Genomic DNA, 11,634 nt, shown 5'->3' with positions numbered 1-11,634 from the left:
TGCCCTTTGATAGGCCAGAGAGTTCGCCTGATGATGTGATAGATGGTTCTGAGCAGGTACTCAAGGTCTTCAACGAAGAACTCTATGGGATAAGCAGCATCTTGTGGCAATGGCTTCATCATGCTAAGCATTTGACTCATATCAGGTTCTGGCCGCTGAAAGATGCTGTCAATAGCTTCAGCATGCAGCTGACAGCCTTGCTCGAAGAGATCGCCAGGAGTGGGCAAGCCAGTGAGCTCAATGATGTCAAATGCATTGGCTTCGTGATGAACGTTGCCAGTCATCCACTCCAGGACCCAAGTCTTCGGATCTCTGCTATACCCTTTGATGTGAAGTGTGGCATAGAATTGTAGCAGCAGCTCTTCATTCCAGTGCTCTTTATCAGTAACAAACTGCAGCAGACCCACTTGCTTGAAGCAATCCAACGCTTCTTGTAGACAGGGCAGACCAGCTATAGCTTCAACGTCAAGGCGCTTGTGTGGGAAGATGCGACCTTGGTTGTAAAGAATGCAAGAGTAATAGCTTCGCTGAGGATAGCTCTAGAACCGATCAGATGATATCCTTTCCCTTGAGTAGGGGTTCCTGGAGCTATTGAAGAATGTGTTGTCTGCCCTGAAGCCATTGATGTTGAAGGAGCCAGGTGCTGATGCAGGACCTGGAAACCTTGGCAGTCTTGGGATTGGCTTCTGGACCTGAGGCCTATGCTCAACATGATAGTTGAATTGGGGACCGGCAGCAGACTCAGGAACAGAAGTGGCGGGATCAGTGGCTTCGCTGTCTTCTGAAGCTTTTTCTAGGGAGGGCTCCACATTAGCTTCATTGGTGGTTGTGGCAGCCTCACGATTTTCATCCTCCACTTGACTAGCTAGAGGGTCGGTCACAAGCACATTCTCCGGGAGAACTGCTTCTTGGTGGGCAGGGGAGTGGGATCTTGTGGGACTCCTTCTTCTTCTGCGGCTGATGCAGCCGGAATGTCTTCAGCAGAGACTTGAGGCCTTGGACCTTTGCGAAGCCTGCGGAATGCAGACGACGCCTGTGGAGTTGGAGTGGGCTGGGCCTCATAGTCTTCTTCCTCTTGTGGGCGATCCGCCCATGAAGCATCCTGTGCAATTGGCGTCAGTGGACGACCAATGCTGATGAGTTCGCTGTTTTCAAACTGAGGAAGGACTGCATCATCTTCTACATTGTCATGATGACCAATGTCTTCAGCAGCGATGGGATCAGCTGGTGGAATGTCTTCAGCTTCAGGAGCCTCTGTGGAAGCAGGCTCATGAACTGTCAGTTGATGTTCTGCGTCAGGATGAACCATAGAAATGGGTTCAACTATCAAGGGCTCTGTGGGAGCAGCCCGAGCTTTCTTGGTCTTTCTCTTTTTCTTGGTGGGGGCAGTAGGAGAGGCTTTAGAGCGTTTCATCTTCCTCGCTTCAGCCTCAGCAGTTCTTGTCTTCTTGAGCTGTGAAGCTGTTGACCGGCTTTTTGGCTTCGAGCCAGTCAGTCTAGTTGGGAAGACAATCGGAACTGCTTCTTGCCGTGGTGCATCAGGTTCAGCCGTAGCAGGCTTCTTCTTCTTATTTGCAGCCATCCTGGGGTCGATGCCAGGGCGCCCAAGTGCCTTGCGCTTCTCAGCCTCATTATAGGCTTGCACACATCTGTCAGCCAGAGTCTTCATGCGCTCACGCGAACCCTGAGCTTCTGCACGCTTCTTCACAAAGGCTTCCTTGAGCTCGTGCATCATTGTCTTGAAGTTCTTCACTTCTTGCACGCTGAGCTTGGCCATATGCTTCTTGAACTGAGACTTTTCATAGTCAATCTTCTGCTTCAGTTCAACAATGCGCTGGGCAATAGCAAGTTCTGAAGCAATGGTGCCTTGGAAGGCGACACTGAGGCCAATGGGTAGCTGCAGATCTTCAAAACTGATGTTTGGCGTGTCAAACCACTCGTCAATGAAGTTGTGGATGATGGTGACATCAAAGAGAGGCAGATCATTGAAGATTTCTGCTTCTTCTTTGCTCTTGATGAGTTGCTCAAGAGTGTCATCTGCAAGATCTTCATCACTTGACAGATCAATGTCGTCGTTGCGCAGAATGGCAGCAGCTGTTAGCTCTTTGCCAGTGTGAGATAGAGGCATCTTGGCCTTCTGGGGCTTGGAGACGTGTGATAAGTCTTCAGACTGCACACTGTCTTCAGGAGGTGCAGTTGCCAATGGCTTCGCCCTTGAGATTTTTGGTGAATGGGCCAGCTTTGAAGCTTTTGGCTTCTTCAACTGCTTTGGCTTCGGCACTACAGGAGCATCATCAGACTCAGTGTCAGCTGCAGGCTCATTCACTGCAGTCCCTTGAACCAAGATGTAGGTGATGAGGCCTTCAAGGTTGGCGAAAGGACCCATGACATTGGGTTCTGCATGTCGTGTGCCATCTGCCCTTGGAGATGAGGGACCAGGGTTGAAGTCTAACCCAAAAGTCTTATTGTTCTGCTTCGCAGAGTTTTGAGCAAACTGGAAGTTGCGCTTGAACAGATTGTCGTCATGACACCATAGCAGTGACGACGAGTGTGCATCAGTAGGCTGTGGTCCACGGACCATGCATGGATAGAAGCCTTGAGAAATGGCTTCATCTCTGGACCTGGGTAGAAGATTCTTGAATTGGATGTCTCCCCACGGTCTCTTGATGGCGTTTTTCTCAGCATACTCCTAGGTCACAAATCTGTACTTGAACCATTGTTCTACCCAATATCTTCGAATCCATTGGATTCGGGTCTTGCCTCACTGTAATCCTCTTCAGGATCTGTCTTGTACATTTCTGAGAGTTCATCTGGCAGATCTCTGGAGGTCTCACCACGACGCTTTCTGCCACCCTTCCTTGCTGCCTTCTCTGAAGCCATAAACTTTAACTTGAAAGGCTTCAAGACGTTCAAAGGCTTCAAAGGTTTTCGTTTGCTGGACCAACATGAACTGGCTTCGGGAGAATTTATGTGATGCTGTAAGAATTCTGCAAATGAATGCAGACTATGAGAACCAAAGGATTCTCCCACGGACATGTACCTGTGACAGCATTAAGGTGCGAGGGAAGGGGAAGAGGTCATATGCATTCTCAGAAGATTTTGAAGATAAATCAGTTTAGAAGACATTGACCTCATCGTGCGAAGACATTCACTCATAGATAAGAGGTTGGTTCCAGATTTGTACGAATCCACAGATCAGTACAAGTGAGGAATCTAACTACTTTGTGAGGCACAAGTGAATATACTAGGCATGTTATGAGATGCAGTGTGAGAGAGATCTAGCTTGTGTGAACAGAAACTGCTTGTGGTAGAAAGTGACAGATCAATAGGATCAACGGTGCTGTAAGAAGGGAGTTTTATTTACCACACTGAGAACTGCTAGACGGAGTGGGAGATGAGGCCGAGCAGTTCACTCTTCCGTGCCCTAACTTGGCGACGGAGGACACCTACGGTGACGGCGGAGAGGACGATGTCCGCGGTCGGCGTGAAGACGGCATCGGAGAGGTTGCGGCAGCGAAGTGCTTCGTCGCCGGCAACGTCGAGAGCTAGCGGTGGCGCTAGGGTTCGTGCGAGGGTGGAAGAAGAGATAATGACCGCTGTGAGTGTGTATTTATAGGCACAGGGGCGGCACTGTGCTATTACACAGGTGCCCCTGGCGATTCGCATCTGAGGAACACGTAGCCATTATGCGGAATTTTGGGGTTTGTTCCACGTCCCACGCATGCCTGGATTGTCGGGTGGTCGTTCCTACTTCTCCGGATTTCATGTGGAGCAATGAGCATTGAAAACGGACTTAATGGTTGTCTCTGTATCTTCTGCTGACAAGGACGCAGAGAAGACATTCGACAGTTTCAATAGAATGCATATGACTTGGAGAGATAGAGTTTGAGATAGAAAGCATAGAGAGGTTAGGGTCCGATCACATTCACTTAGTTCAAAAGATTCAACACGAAGACATAGCTATAAGTGAATGTTGTAGAGGACAGAACACTAGCATATATATATATGTGTCTATAATCAACATAGTGAAGATAATCATGAAAATATGTTGAGATCGAAGCCAAACCAAATGTGAAGACATTGCAAGGTAACGCCATGAGTGAAACACTGCAAGCTATGTGTGGAGGTTCCTCATGCCAGCATGTCCAAGCCTCCGATGCCAGAGCCAGCATTCTGAAGCCTTTGCTAGAAGACATACTGCAAGCTGTGGTCCTGCTGAGAAGTCTACCACATACAAATCATCTTTTCGATACCCTTCAAACACTAGAGACTTGTCAGATTCCATTAGTACAAGGCAACGATATTTTCCAAACATTACGATCATGTTCAAATCGCAAAGCATTGAGACAGACATTAAGTTGAAGCCAAGGGATTCAACAAGCATGACTTTATCCATGTGTTGATCCCTTGAGATTGCAACTCTACCTAGACCCAATACCTTACTTTTACCAGTGTTAGCAAATGTGATGTGGCTCTTGTCGGATGGACGTAAGGTTGAGTCCATAAGAAGACTTCTTTTGCCAGTCATGTGATTTGTACACCCACTGTCAATAATCCATTCTGAAGACGCTAGTGTCGTACCCTACAGTGCAGTTAGGGGGATAGGCTTCACCAAGAGCATTGTGGAGCAAAAACATTTGACGAACCAGTGGGTTATGAAAGCTTAGATCCAGGTTAGCACTAATAGGGAGAGTAGCAAGCGATTCAGGTACGAAGTACATAGTAAGACCATTTGGGCATTTGATCTTGCGCCCTACAAGATGTTTAAGGTCCCCAGCGATAGCGTCAGACGATTTTGGTTTTTTGCTGGAGACCTTTCCCTGCAAAAGAGAGTTAAGCCTTCTTAACCACCCACATCTTCAAGGGTGGCTTAGAAGCAATAAGTCTAAGTGCAGCATCTGAGAATTTTGGCTTTGAAGCCTTAGCAAACAGTCTTGCAGGCGGACAATAGTACTCATAAAAATAAGCAGAATAGTTCTTGGTCTTATGAACATGGCGGTTTGATGAACCGCTCTCATATTCATATGCCTGAGTATGATTTCCCTGCAAAACATTTGCATTAGTGCGACTCAGGTGAGTCCTCTGTCTGTATGAAGCCTTTGGACCGTATGAAGCCTTTGGTCTGAGGTTTGTCTTCTTCACGTGAGATGTCATGATGACATTCATAGGAAGACTCTCCAGACACCTTTTCGGAACCCAGATCTTCTTCATAGGCGGTCCATTCCTGCAGTTAGTACCAATGTACCTAGCAAACACTTCACCATTCTGATTCTTAAACAGTATATAGTTTGCATCAAAGGATTCATCAATGATAATGGGGTTAGCACAAGTGAAGCCAGATAGATTGGATGGATCTGCTGAAGGTTCCTTTGCAGCAACCCACATGGTTTTGGGGTACTGCTTAGGTTTCCAGTAAGAGCCATCTGCATTCATTTTCCTTACGAACCCTACACCCTCTTTCCTAGGGTTTCGGTTCAGAATCTGCTTTTTCAGGACATCACATAGCGTCTGATGCCCTTTAAGACTTTTGTACATCCCTGTTTCAAGCAATGTCTTCAACCTAGCATTCTCATCAGCAATAGCGGTGGTATCCTCAGCAGAGGGGTTAGTTACCGCATCAACAGTTGAGGATATTGCAACAGCAGTAGCAGTAGAACATTCAGCAACAGAAGTAGCATTATCACGCTCAATGCATTTAAGACATGGTGGTTCAAATCCTTCCTGAGTGGGACTGATCTGTTTGGCGCGAAGTGACTCGTTTTCCGTTTGAAGATCTTCATGAACCGCTCTCAATTTCTCAAGATCTTGCTTCCTTTGAAGATAATCATAGGAAAGCTTTTCATGAGTTGTTGAGAGAGTTTCATGATGACTTTCAAGTTCCTGATACTTAACATGAAGATTTTTAATGTCTTCAATTAAGGATTCAAATCGAGTCATTTCAGCACCTAACAGATCATCGCTTCTGTCTAACAGTTTTTGAATATGTTCCGTAGCTTTCTGTTGTTCAGTTGCAATTTTAGCAAGTGTTTTGTAGCTAGGTTTTGAACCACAATCAGAGTGATCGTCACTAGATGTTTGATAGTGAGTAGTGCGTGTGTTTACCTTGGCACCGCGTGCCATGAAGCAGTAGGTAGAAGCGGAGTAGTCCTTGGCATTTGCATCGGTGTCGGTGATGAAGTCATTGTCTTCAGTGTTGAAGATGGACTTGGCAACATATGCTGTAGCCAGGCTTGCGACGCCTGAGTCGGATTCCTCCTCAGACTCCACCTCCGCCTCCTCAGAAGCAGACTCCTCCTCTGAATCCATTTCCTTGCCAACAAACGCACGTGCCTTGCCAGATGAGCTCTTCTTGTGTGATGAAGACTTTGAGGAAGACTTGGAAGAAGACTTTGAGTATTTCTTCTTCTTCTTGTCGTCAAAGTCATATTCCTTGCTCTTCTTCTTCTTTTTGTTCTCATTGTCCCACTGTGGACACTCTGAGATAAAGTGGCCAAGTTTCTTGCACTTGTGACATGTTTTCTTCTTGTAGTCATGAGCAGGAGCTTCATCATTCCTTGAACTTGATCGGGAAGACTTTCTGAAGCCTTTCTTCTTGGTGAATTTTTGGAAGTTCTTGACAAGCATAGCAAGTTCCCTTCCAATGTCTTCAGGATCATCAGAACTGCTGTCAGATTCTTCTTCAGATGAGGAGACAGCTTTTGCCTTCAAGGCACGAGTTCGCCCATAGTTTGGACCGTAGATATCTCTTTTCTCTGAAAGCTGAAACTCATGTGTGTTGAGCCTCTCAAGTATGTCAGACGGATCGAGTGTCTTGAAATCAGGACGTTCTTGAATCATCAGGGCCAGGATGTCAAATGAACTATCAAGTGATCTCAGCAGCGTCTTGACGACTTCGCGTTTGGTAATCTCAGTGGCGCCGAGGGCTTGAAGCTCATTTGTGATGTCAGTGAGTCGGTCAAATGTGTGCTGGACATTCTCATTGTCATTTCGCTTGAAGCGGTTGAAGAGGTTGCGAAGGACACTGATTCTCTGATCTCTCTGGGTTGAGATGCCTTCATTGACCTTGGAGAGCCAGTCCCAGACCAGCTTGGATGTCTTCAAAGCACTCACACGGCCATACTATCCTTTGGTCAGATGACCACAGATGATATTCTTGGCAGTAGAGTCCAATTGAACGAATTTTTTGACATCAGCAGCAGTGACACCTTCTCCAGCCTTGGGAACGCCGTTCTCGACGACATACCATAGGTCGACGTCAATGGCTTCAAGATGCATGCACATCTTATTCTTCCAGTAGGGATATTCAATTCCATTGAAGACGGGGCACGCAGCGGAGACTTTAATTATCCCTGCAGTCGACATAGCTAAAACTCCAGGTGGTTAAACCGAATCACACAGAACAAGGGAGCACCTTGCTCTGATACCAATTAAAAGTGCGTTATATCGACTAGAGGGGGGTGAATAGGCAATTTTTATGAAAGTCTTCAGAACATGGGAGTTTTGAAGACAAACGATAAAATTAAACCTATTACCATGCAGCGGAAGGTAGACTACACTAGGCAAACCATAGTCAAGTATTCAATGAAGTGAAAGCACAAAGACTAATAGCAGCTAGGTTGTAAGGATCAGGTAGGAAGATATTGTGAAGGCAAACAGAACCCGCAGTCACTCAGTGAAGACAAATGATAGAGCAAACATACAATGACTTCACAAGGAGTAACAGTAAGTAAAGTGAAGTGAAGATGAAACCGGTGACTCGTTGAAGACAATGATTTGTTGAACCAGTTCCAGTTGCTGTGACAACTGTACGTCTGGTTGGAGCGGCTAGGTATTTAAACCTTAGGACACACAGTCCCGGACACCTAGTCCTGAACACGCAGCTCAGGACACCCAGTCCTCACCGTATTCTCCTTGAGCTAAGGTCACATAGACCTCGCCCAATCACTCTGGTAAGTCTTCAAGGTAGACTCCCAAACCTTCACAGACTTTGTTCACTGGCAATCCACAATGTCTCTTGGATGCTCAGAACGTGACGCCTAACCGGCTGGAGGATGCACAGTCCTCAAGTGTAATAAGTCTTCAGATCACACAGACAAGAAGACTTAAGTGATGCCCAATTCTCTCTGGCTCTGGTGGTTAGGGCTTTATCCTCACAAGGAATTCTCTCTAAAAGGCTTCGAGGTGGGTTGCTCTCAAACGACAAAAGCCGTACTTTCAATCTGAGCAGCCAACAGTTTATGGTTGTAGGGGGTGGGCTATTTATAGCCACTTGGCAACCCGACCTGATTTCTCCGAAATGACCCTGGGTCACTAAGGAACTGACACGTGTTCCAATGGTCAGATTTCAAACTCACACGGCAACTTTACTTGGGCTACAAGCAAAGCTGACTTGTCCGACTCTGGACAAGATTCGCTCTCATAGTCTTCACTCGAAGACATAGGTTTTTGGTTTAGGCATCACTTCAGTCATTCTGACTGGTTCTCTTGGACCCCACTTAACAGTACGGTGGTTCCTATGACTCAACACAAAAGAAAAAGAACTACGAAAGATCTAAGTCTTCGAGCTCCATAGGCTTCATATCGTGTCTTCTCTTGTCATAGTCTTCAATGTGAATATCTTCATATACCACCTTTGACTTCAATGTATTCATACATTTTTAGGGGTCATCTCTGGTAGTAAAACCGAATCAATGAGGGACTTCTACCTGTGTTATCCTGCAATTCTCACAAACACATTAGTCCCTCAACTAGGTTTGTCGTCAATACTCCAAAACCAACTAGGGGTGGCACTAGATGCACTTACAGTATCCACTTCAAGTTGTCTATGTACTACATAAGTCCTCTAAGTTTCCATATCCGAGGAAAACGGCTATTCGAATAGATAACGTTAACCCTGCAGGGGTGTACTTCTTCACACATGCTCTCGCCACTTATCGCCCTGTACACGTCATGTACCTCGGCAACCTTCAAGCAGAAGTCGGACGAGGGTGTCAGCCACGACCTGACTAACCACACAAGTCTCTCATCCAGGTTTATCGCCTATTCGAGTTCCATCTGCATGGAGTTCCGGCCGAAGTCTCCAATATGGCCCCAAACGATGTGTGCAGGGTTCCCAAGCCCACCATCCGGGTGCCACTTGGTACACTGTGCCACGGTGCCTAGTCTGTCGTACACCACCTGGTAGACAACTAACACTACCTACAAACGCCAGAAACTAGTTGCAACTCCTGGACAGAGATCAAGTAAATTAATAAGCCGAGAGGGGCTGGATAACTGGAACCCAATGTGTGGTAGTAACTGGACTTGGATAACATACACAGAACTCAGTCCTTAGGACGGTTCCAATGAGACAACCCACCATGTACTCCTACATGTCCTCTCATCGCTACCTTTACCAAAATGTGTTCACACACTTAGCCTTTATCGGTAGGACATGTTCACCACTCCGATTCATTCCCGATGAATCAGACCTGACACAACTCTAAGCATAGCTAGCATAAAGAAAACAAGCATGGATGAGTAGGCACATCAAGGCTCAAGCAACTCCTACTCATGCTAGTGGGTTTTAACTATTTACTGTGGCAATGATAGGTCATGCAGAGGAATGGATTCAACTACCGCAGCAGAAAAGTAGCAGTTGAATTGTTGTTGTCCTAATGCAGTATAAGGAGCAGGAGCGAGAGAGTGGGATTTTATCCAAATGCTCAAGGGGGATTGCTTGCCTGATAGATCAATGAAGGGGCACTGCTCCTCTGACAGGTACTCGGGAACACCTTCCGGAGTGGAACCTATCGAGAAGAAACGGTGCCGGCAATCAATACACAAACAAATGCAACAATATGATGCATGGACATGACATGTGCAAATGCTAGTGTTTGGGCTAATGCAAGATGCTACCAAGTTGGTTGAAGCCCATTTGAATCAAAGATTCAAATGCAAATTCAAAATGAAGCATTTGAAATGCCCATATTATGTGTTCACTTATACAACATTTATAAGTTGTTTTTTCATGCATGGAACTGGCATAAATGGATTCCTTGCATTTTTCTGATAATTTTCATATATAAATTATTTCATTCTGAGCTACGGTTGAATTTCTATGAATTTTAGAAGTTTATATCATTTTCTGGATTTTCCTAATTTATTTTAATACCAAAAAATGAATAACTGCATCAGCAAGACAATGGTATGACGTCAGCGAGTCAAACGGGGTTGACCAGGTCAAACATGACCAGTGGGTCCCACTGGTCAGTGACCCGGTCAACTAACTAAGTTAGTTAGCCCTAACTAACCTAACTAGTTAATTAGTGCTAACTAGAGTAATTAGCTGGGCGGGGCCCGCAAGTCAGTGAGAGAGAGGGGGAGGTCAGACCGGGCAGTGGGTTCAACCCACGCCGGTCAACGGGTCAGCGGTCGCCGGCGTTTAGCCACCGGCGAGTCCAGACGCGGCGGTGCATTGTGGGATTTGCCTATAGAGCACCATTTGGCGCGCGGAGCACAGCTACGGGATGCGGACGCTCGTCTGCATCCAACCGTGGTGGTGGCGCGGCCGGGGAGTGGCCGGAGTGGTACCGGCGACGGGTGCGGCGGCCGGAGCTTGGGCATCGGTGGTTTTGTTGCTGCGGCGTGCTAGCGGGCGAGCGGATGCACTAGCGAGGCGCTACGGGGTGTGGTGGGTGCGTTAGGCACTAGCGCGTGACCAAATGGTCACCGGATCTACGTCGGCGACGAGCTCAAGCGGCGGCAGGTGCGGGCAAGCAAGGTGCGGTCGCCACGGTGCACGAGAAGGCAAACGGAGAATGGGGAGAGGGTCAGCAGCTCACGCGATTTCCGTGGAGTGGACGGTGAGCTCGGGGACGGTCCGGAGCGGGCGGTGTGGCGAAGGCGATCACGGGCGGCCGGAGGTGAAGACGATGATCGTGGCGGCAATGCAGCGCGTCCCTGGTCGCTTGGCTCGTCGAGGACGATGCAGGCAACGAGGCGGAGCACCCGGCACGAAGAGAGGGCGAGGGGAAGGCGGTGGCTGCGCGGGCAGTGAGCGGCGGCAATGAGCTCCGCTCGGGTGGGTCGAGAGAGAGGGATCCAGGAGAGGAGGGAGAACAAGAGAGAGTGAGAGAGGCCTGGGGGGTCGCGTGGCGCTCGTAGCGGCCTCCAGCAGCAGCGGCAAGCAGGAGCTGGCCGAGCGCGTGCGCGCACGCGGCGAGCACATCCCCCTGTCCTCCTGGCGAGAGGAGAGGGACGACTGGCAGGGCCAGCTGGCTGGGCCGGCCAGCTGGGCCGCACAGTGCCAGGCCTCAGGTGAGCACAGGTAAGTTTTCCCATATTTTTGTTTTCTTTTCTATTTCTGACATTTATTTTTGACTTAAAATAAATACTAGCACAATTCTAAAAATGTTGAGATTCCTTGTGACCACTAGTTATAATATACCAGAGGCCCTCACCAATTTCCAACATTTTTGGAGCCTTTAAAATATTTATATTATTTAAACAGCTCCAATTCAAATACATATGGGTTCATTCAAAAATCCAAAATGTTTAGCAAAAATGTGCATCACCTCTGGTTGTTGTTTCCAACATTTTCCAAAGACCATGAACATATTTGAAGAGTATTTTGGGTTCATTGAAATACCATTT

Source organism: Triticum urartu, chromosome 1A (genome assembly GCF_056163025.1).
Source record: "Triticum urartu cultivar PI428250 chromosome 1A, HENAU_Tu73, whole genome shotgun sequence".
Classification (NCBI taxonomy): domain Eukaryota; kingdom Viridiplantae; phylum Streptophyta; class Magnoliopsida; order Poales; family Poaceae; genus Triticum; species Triticum urartu.
Note: the sequence above shows the minus strand (reverse complement) of the source record.